Source organism: Podarcis erhardii, assembly GCF_964252035.2.
Source record: "Podarcis erhardii genome assembly, chromosome: 16".
In the NCBI taxonomy this organism is placed as follows: domain Eukaryota; kingdom Metazoa; phylum Chordata; class Lepidosauria; order Squamata; family Lacertidae; genus Podarcis; species Podarcis erhardii.
This window is the reverse complement of record NC_138514.1, coordinates 24,092,974-24,101,092: the sequence shown is the minus strand read 5'-3', so window position 1 is coordinate 24,101,092 and position 8,119 is coordinate 24,092,974. Positions and strand designations below refer to the sequence as shown.

The window sequence follows — 8,119 nt, the reverse complement described above, 5'->3', positions numbered from 1 at the left end:
GCGAGGCACGTCTGCTAGGAGCTCCCCCGGGTCACCGCTCTGGGGCGTGCCTTTGGCCCACACCTCCATAGGCTTCGGACAGGGCCCCGCCCCCCGGGGTCCTTTAACGGACCACCCTTCGCTCGCTGGGGGGAGGTGATGGCGTTCCTCCCCCCCCACACATCGTCTTAACCCCTTCTTACCAATGCCTACCGCCACACGAGCAACGCTCGCCACCAATACTCTCATGCCTGAAACCAATCCCTTATCCCCATAGCTATGTCCTTCAGCCATATATCATTTCCAGCATCCAACAGATGCACGCCATCAAGCCGGTAGAGGGCCTCACAGTTGAAATGAATGCCCGGGTGTCGTATGACCTTTCCCCCCAGGGCTGCCACTCTACGCACCACCGCCCGATCCACGGCTTTCCTCGCCCCATTTATGGCAATCGGGCACCTGCCATCTCTCCAAACCCGCCTCTCCATCAAGGAGGCCCAAATGATTGTGAGGTTTGGGTAAGCGGCCTTAAGCTCCTCCAAGTCTCTAACTATGTGCCACTGCAAATCGACCGCCTTTCTATAGGCTATGTCATTTTCACCCAATTGTATGAGCAAAGCATCCGGGGGGCCCTCTCTCTCGTGGGGGCGAGCCGGTGAAAAGAGGGCGAGCCCCCTCCGCGCTGGCCCTAAATAGGGCAAGCCACGCCCCCCAGCCATCCAGCTGATTGGCTGGCTAGGGGGGGCAGGCCCGATGGGGAATCCCCTAGTCTCGCGGGGGCTGGAGCCAGCCCCCGCTCACGTGGGGTGGGCGTGAAGCCCGCAACCCCACCTCCTGGGGCAGGCCCGGAAGTGGCTTTATCGCCTCATTCACTTGCCAGAGCAAGGAAGGATCATCAATTTCCCTGGTGCTACAGCAGATGATAGCATTTGCTTTTGCTCCAAAAAATAGTTCTGTAGCTGTTCCTTCCTACATTCCCTCTCCACATCACCACTGTTTCACTTTATAGCCAATGTGGCATAGTAGGTAGAGCAGTCTATATCTCAACCTTAGGCCCCCCCCCATATGTTCTTAAACTACAACTCCCATCATCCCTGACCACTGCCCATGCTGGCTAGGAATGATGGGAGTTGTAGCCCAACAGCGTCAGACTAGAACCCAGAAGGCCAGAGTTCAAATCCCTACTCAGCCATGAAGCTCACTGCATGACTTTGGGCCAGTCGCTTCCTCTCACTTTCACCTACCTCACAGGGTTGTTGTGGGGATTAAATGAGCAGGGGAAGAACTGTGTACAACACCTTGGGCTCCTTGGATAAAAAGGCGGGATTTAAATGCATACTGTCTCAACTGAAATCCATTCTCCATGTAGCACTGCCCTCGGCAGTGGTGTCTTGTGCCCGTTGCAACTGGTAGGATGGACGGCAGGGAGCCCAACTGTAGGGGGCGCCAGAGTCAACTGAGTCTAGTTTTGTCCCTGTTCTCTGGCCTGATGGGTTTTGCAAAAGCATCATTGAGACCGAAGAGGAAGCTTGCAGGCAGGAGTGAGACCCCCTGGCCAGGTTGCAAATAAGAAGGCAGATGTGCCTGGAATTTTGGGGTTGGTGGGGCAGCTCCCCATTTGCCCTGTAGGGCAGGTCTGTAAGTGGAGAACGGGGCGCGGTGCTGAGAATCCTCTGGGCCCCCTGACACCTGAAGACCTCTTTCCTTCTATTTTGCATTCTCACTCTAAAGCGCACCATTAATCTGGCTTTCAAACTGGCTAACGCCAGGCAGGTATTTTAATTAAAATATTTTTTTAAAGGCTAATAGTGGCTTATGTTATCTATTATGCTGATGGATTACGATGATCCTGTCGCGGGGAGCAGGCTCCTTAAAGCCGACAAGTGCTGCCTCCTTATTTTCTACGTATCACTTCCTGAGTGGAATCTGTGATACTTTTGCAGAAGCACAAAGAGCTCACCAACGACGAGGGGGAGAAGGGAAATTGAGTCTGGGCCAGCTCCCTAGCAGAAGCGACCGTGGTCTGGCCTTCAAAGTGGGCCATAATGTATGCCACATGAAAAATAGCACTTAGCCAGCAAAATCATGACTCGCTTCTTAATGAGACGGGAGGAATTCTCTTTGTTCGGCCTGGTTTTCTCCGTGAGGCCACTCTTCTCGCTGCCTGACAGTTCAGCCCTGCTCACGAGGAATACAATGCATGGAAGTAACCAAAGGAGTAATAGTACAGTGGTACCTCTGGTTACGTACTTAATTCGTTCTGGAGGTCCGTTCTTAACCTGAAACTGTTCTTAACCTGAAGCACCACTTTAGCTAATGGGGCCTCCCGCTGCCGCCGCGCAATTTCTGTTCTCATCCTGAAGCAAAGTTCTTAACCTGAGGTATTATTTCTGGGTTAGCGGAGTCTGTAACCTGAAGCGGATGTAACCTGAAGCATATATAACCCGAGGTACCACTGTACATGGAACAGCAACGGACACATCTGTGGAAAGAGCTCACCCTCGCAGCCTCTGCCTTTCCCCACCCTTCCCTCTATCCTCTTATCTCTTCCCTACCCTGCTGACACACGCACACACCAGAACATAATGCTCGCTGGATCAGGCCAATGGCCCCTCTGGTCTAGCAACCTGTTCTGACACTGTCCAACCAGATGCCTGTGGCAAACCCGCAAGCAGAATTCGAGCACAAGAGCCCTCTCCCCTCCCGTGGAAGCAGGGCGTAGCCATTGTGGCTAGTTGCCCTCGATAGCTCTCTCCTGCCAGAATTTGTCCAGTGGCCTTTTAAAGTCATCTAGGTTTGGTGGCCATCACTGCCTCCTGTAGGAAGGAGTTCCATAGTTCAACTAGGCGCTGCACAAAGAAGTCCTTGCATTTATCTGCCCCGAATCTTCCAACATTCAGCTTCATTGGACGTCCATGAGTGTTCCGAGACAGGGAGAAAAAACATTCCTCTGTCAACTTTCTCCACGTCGTGCATAATTTTGCCTTCCTGCATTGTCAACACATTTTTAACTGTAAGCTCCTGCAGGCAAAGCCTTGCCTTCCTGTTTGTGTCATCCTGCAGAGAACAATGTGAATTGGCGGCTCTATCCAAATAAAGTGAGAGGCTTTGCTCAGGGGCTGGGGCAGGGCAGGGCCCTACTATTGGGTAGAGTGAGCTGGCTGCCTCGGGTGGTAGAGTCTAGGAAGCGGCTGTGAGGTGTTGGAGACCAGAGGTGTCTGTGCCACACAAGGACTGAACCTTCGCCTCCTGAACTAGCCTGCTGCTCTCAGGTGCAATGGAAGATTTATTTATTTCTTTATCCAGTTTATGTGCCTCCCTCCCTCCAAAAGGAGTCCAGGGTGGCAAGATGATGTCCTGTCACCATCTCCAGCAGTGATTCAACAGCCAGTCTAGTCAGCTTCTGAACATGGGAAGGTGAGGGACGCCATTCTTGGTTTTTGCAGCCCTCCGAAAGAGGGCACAGATTTATATAACATTTCCCTGTGCTGATGTATATGCATAGGTGCATGTTTAGAAAGCTTGAGTGAAATTCAATATGGCATCATGGAATCATTCCATCAATTTCTGCTTGCCAAACAGAATGATCTCCCTTGTGTGCTGTTCTGGGGGTTCTCCTGGCACTCCAGAGCAGTTTGGGGGGGGTTGTGCATGAGGGGAGCAGAGGAAATCCCTGTTGCTTTAGCAGCATCCTTGCTCTGGCTTCTGCTAGTGCACGGGATTAGTTGAATCTAGCCTATAAACAAACAAACAAACAAAAATACACTGCATCTCACCAAAGTGGGGGTGCCTGCGACCCACTTAGCTGTTTGCCAGCCCTTACTCTCTTTTCTCAGGGTTATTTTTGTTGAAACAGGACGTGGGACCAGGCAGCCCTACAAACAGAGGTCCTCTGCAAAGATGGCCACCCTTCCTCAAGCTGCAAAATATATTAGGGCAGTCCTCTCCTCTAAGGAACGTGGTAAGCACTGCAAACTTCTCAAGATCAGGGTGAGGGGCAGAGAGCTCAATCGAGCTATGCAAGATGTCTGGGGTGTCTGGTTTAAGCTGTGAGCCTCCACCCATGCTCATAAAGCATACTTGTAAATAAATGCAAATATTGGCAGAGATTAGCCAGTCTGCAGTGAGTGCATTCTGCAAGAAACTGAACCCTGGTAATACAGCACTGGAATCCCTGGGCCATCGCTTGCTGGGGTCTTGAGCCATGCATCGTGATAAATCAATAAAACGCAAGGTTCCTGCAACCAGAAAGTTACCCCATAGGCCACAGAACTTGGAGGCGCAGTCGTACAAGCCCAGGTTTGGGGGGAGTTTGTTTTGTTCTCTTTCTACCCTCTTTCCGGAAAACCAAGTCCTTTGGGGCCTGATTCACCGGCTGTTCATCCAGACACTATGAAATGAACCTGTGCCGACAGGCCTTTTTCTTAAGGCATCCTGAAGTCACCTTTTTATTGTTCCTCATCGCTTGTTTGTTGTGGTTACTCATTTCATGAGCGGCAAGGCTGTGATAACTGAGAATGTATGACGCACAAACATTGCCTCCCGAAGAAACTTAATCGTTGCCACCCATCCAGTAGGCAGCATTTGTAAGGCAGTTTTTATCGTAGATACAAGGGATTCATCTCTATATGTAGGCCATATCATCAAAAGCATTTTTTCTTCCTTGCTTTCCCTGATCTTCCCCTGCTACTGTTCCCCAAACCGTTCCATTTATAAGTATTTTTAAAACCACCTAATATTTTAATACCTCCAAGTCACCATCATCCATTAATAGCCCTATTTGCAGTTGACCCATTGAAATTAATAGACATGGCTAGCTTACATCCATTAATTTCAGTGGGATGCAACATATTGTTGCTGTTTGTTTGTTTGTTTGTTTTGATTTCCAGCATGAGGTCCTGGGGCAATTTAAGAACACAGTATTAAAAACAGTTTAAAACAAATTACTGTTACAAGAAGAGGCAGAGGGCCATAAAAACAGGGATGCAGACAAAAAAAGCAACAAAACGTTATTATAAACACAGAGATTCGGTAGTAGCGAGGTCTGATCTTATGGGTCATGGAGCCTGCACAAAAAGGAATGTCTTTACAAGACCTCTGAAACAACTGATGGATGATTTTCATAGAAGGCAGAGGAACAGCATCCTAGAATGCCACCCAGGCAACAGCAGAAAACATCCATTTTCAGGGCACCACCCTGATGTTTATAAAAATATCTGTATACTGTTGCATCATTAAAAATATATATCAAACTGGTTTACAGCAATAAAAACTTAAAACTGTACAATACAAATTCATATTAAAAGGCTAAAAGCAGACATCAGTTAACCACTGTGGGCGATGTGTTCTTAATTGCCTGGCAGAACAGCAAAGTTTTCAGCGGGTGTTTAAATGCGGGTTCTTGCTGAATCTCTAGTGGCAGAGAGTTCCACAGGGCTGGGCCAATGACACCAAAGGCTTGGTTCCTTTTTGTTGTCAAATGAGCCTTGCTAACTCAGAGGACGCCCAGCGACACTCTTGCAGATTATCTCAGTGCTCGAGCAACGATAGAAGGGTTCAAGCGATCCGTGAAGTACCGCGGAACCACGTTGTGAATTAATTCAAGAAGCTTGAACCTGGCTCAGCAGCAAGTGGGCTTTGTAAGGTATAGAGTGCTATGAGTAAAAATTCCCCCCAGAGATTATCTAAGTCCATCAGGGAACAACAGTGTCACAACAGGGCCAACCCATTCCTGGGACAGATGCCGAGAAGAATGACTACCTGAGGATTTGTGGCCAGACGCCAACCCCCTCTGTAGTTCAGGCCACAAATCCACCAGTTATATAGACCCCATTCCTGTGGTTTTTTGGGGCCACAAGAATCTGCCTTATCCTGAGTCACAGGTTGGTTGATTTGACTCAGGGTTGCCTACAGGAACTGCCGCACCTCTCCAGTAGTTCAGGCAAGGGACCATCCTAGCCCTACCTGGAGATGTTGCCAGTGATTGGACCTAGGACTTTATGCATGTGCAGCAGATGTTCTGCCGCTGAGCTATACAGCTATACAGAAAGAGAGACTGAGGATCTGGCAAGGAGGACGTTTTTCATGTCTCCAGGCTGAAGGTTGTCGGTGGCGGGGTGGAACTCCTTTGTAATAAATGTTAAATCTGCCCTTATTCCCTTATGGGGGACACAAGAGCCCTTATAGAGTCCTTTGCAGGTTCTCCATTGGTCGGAGAAAATAACAGAGGCTAACCAGAGAATATTGAGAAGCAAAGCAGCTAGTAAGCCTGATCTTTATTGAACTGTTTCAACAGGGTGCTCCCCTCACACGCAGGAAAGGAGGAGGACCCAGAACAAAGGTGTGTCTGCCCTTATATGGACATTTTAAATTGCCCGCCTTGGAGTCCAAGACCACCCCCAGAAACATCATACCTACATCACAGAAGGGGTGTAGCTCAAGACCCCCCCGATACATCATACCTACATCACAGAAAAGGCGGTCTACAACAGAAATCTGAGTGAGTTGTTTACCTCCTGTCTGGCAGGTTACCTGTTAATGCTGACTTGATTGGATACCCTGGGGAGGCTGGCCAGTCTTTATTAATGACAAATACTTAGCTTCTGAGCCAGGTCACAGGCTCACCCTATTCATACACAGACATACCCTTAAGACAGGATTTGTGAACAAAAAGACAATGGGGAGGCTCCCCCACCTCCTCCCTCCTTGCAGAGGAAACATTTGAAAATGGTTTCAGGGCGGTCCTCATGTGCTGCTCCAGACATGTGGTCCACACATCTATGTCTGCGCTTGGTTGGTACAATTATGAACATTTATTATATTTATAAGACCTTAAATTTTTTATTTCACCTTCCACAAAGGAGCTTTTCTCCAAGGGAAAACAAGGCCTTATTATTATTATTATTATTATTATTATTATTATTATTATTATTATTCCTGTTCTCCAGCAATGCAAAGTTCCTCAAAAGACAGCACCTGAGCTCCGCCAGAGTGCACAACACCCTCTCTAGTATCCGCTTCCCGCTGCTGCAACATCTGCTTTGAAACCGCTTGCGTTAAAAAATATAAGCCGTGTGTGTGTGTGTTGTGTGCAGGCTGAGTGCTTTGCAGCTGAGCACTTCCAATTATGAAAGAAGCTTCTGCCTCGGGGTCTTCAGGAACAATTCACTACGAGATATCTGGGTTCCAAGTCAAGAACACCAGTCAGAGCAGCAGCAACAGCAGCAGGGGATATAGCAGGACACAGAAACAAGCCAGGAAGGAGAAGCCACAGCTCAAAGAGGCCCATGTGGCGTCAGTGAGATGACTCTCTTTTTAAGGCATGAATGGCAAGGCAGCTGATTCTAAATTTCACAGGCTTGTCTCAGTCATTTGTCAGCACCCCAAAGGTTTACAAGCAGAGATGGAGATAGCTGCTGGGTATATATAGAGGCCTGTGGAGATGTTCAAGTTTCCTTTAGAATGCAAATTGCTGGTGGTTAATTCTTCATTGGAGTTTGAAGGGAGGAGAGAGTTCTGCAAAAGAATAAACCATGTGCGGGGACAAAACACTGACTTTTGATTCAGGAAGCGTCAAGGTACTTTACCCGTGACTGGCACACCAGTTCTGGCTGCAACTAACTGTTGTTGTTGTTGTCGTCGTCATCACCAGCATCACTATCTATATCCCTCCCTTTCTCCCAAAGGAGCCCAGAGTTGCAAACTGATGCACACTTTAAAAACAAAGCAAAAACATTCTACAGCAGTTAAAATATTCTGGGCAAAGGGAAACCAGTTGCAGCGTTCTAAACATAATATGAAGGGGGCGGCAGCAGCTCCACCTATTGATTCACCACCATGCAAGATTAGAGACAGTGGAAACTTTGGCTGTGGTGTGGTGGATGATGTCTGGGCTGAAGACTGGAGAGGTCTAAATCCTTTCTCAGCCACATCATTTCCTGGGTGATCTTGGGCCGCTTATTTGTCTCTCAGCATTGAGCTACCTTACAGGGTTATTGGGAAGATAAGGGGAAAGACTCTGCTGTACATACCAACCTACTGCTCTCTAGGTCTTTTGGGGAAATACAGTTCCCACAAGCCCCAGCTAGCATGGTTCAGGGTGAGGGCACACCGATTGTACATTATCCTGAGCAACGCTCCA

At 48.5% G+C, this 8,119-nt stretch overlaps 1 long non-coding RNA gene across 3 annotated transcripts; it reads left to right on the top strand.

The window, feature by feature from the left end:
• Positions 1–1,946: 1,946 nt before the first annotated feature.
• Positions 1,947–7,548, top strand: LOC309331662. Of its 3 annotated transcripts, XR_014151934.1 has the most exons (4): positions 1,947–2,026; positions 3,286–3,396; positions 3,816–3,940; positions 4,869–5,301. It is a non-coding gene; the product is annotated as an uncharacterized lncRNA (long non-coding RNA). The 3 variants fall into 3 exon arrangements; XR_014151933.1 differs by lacking the exons at positions 1,947–2,026; positions 4,869–5,301 and adding an exon at positions 6,927–7,548 and having other exon boundaries at positions 3,139–3,396; XR_014151935.1 differs by lacking the exon at positions 1,947–2,026 and having other exon boundaries at positions 3,139–3,396.
• The last annotated feature ends 571 nt before the right edge of the window (positions 7,549–8,119 follow it).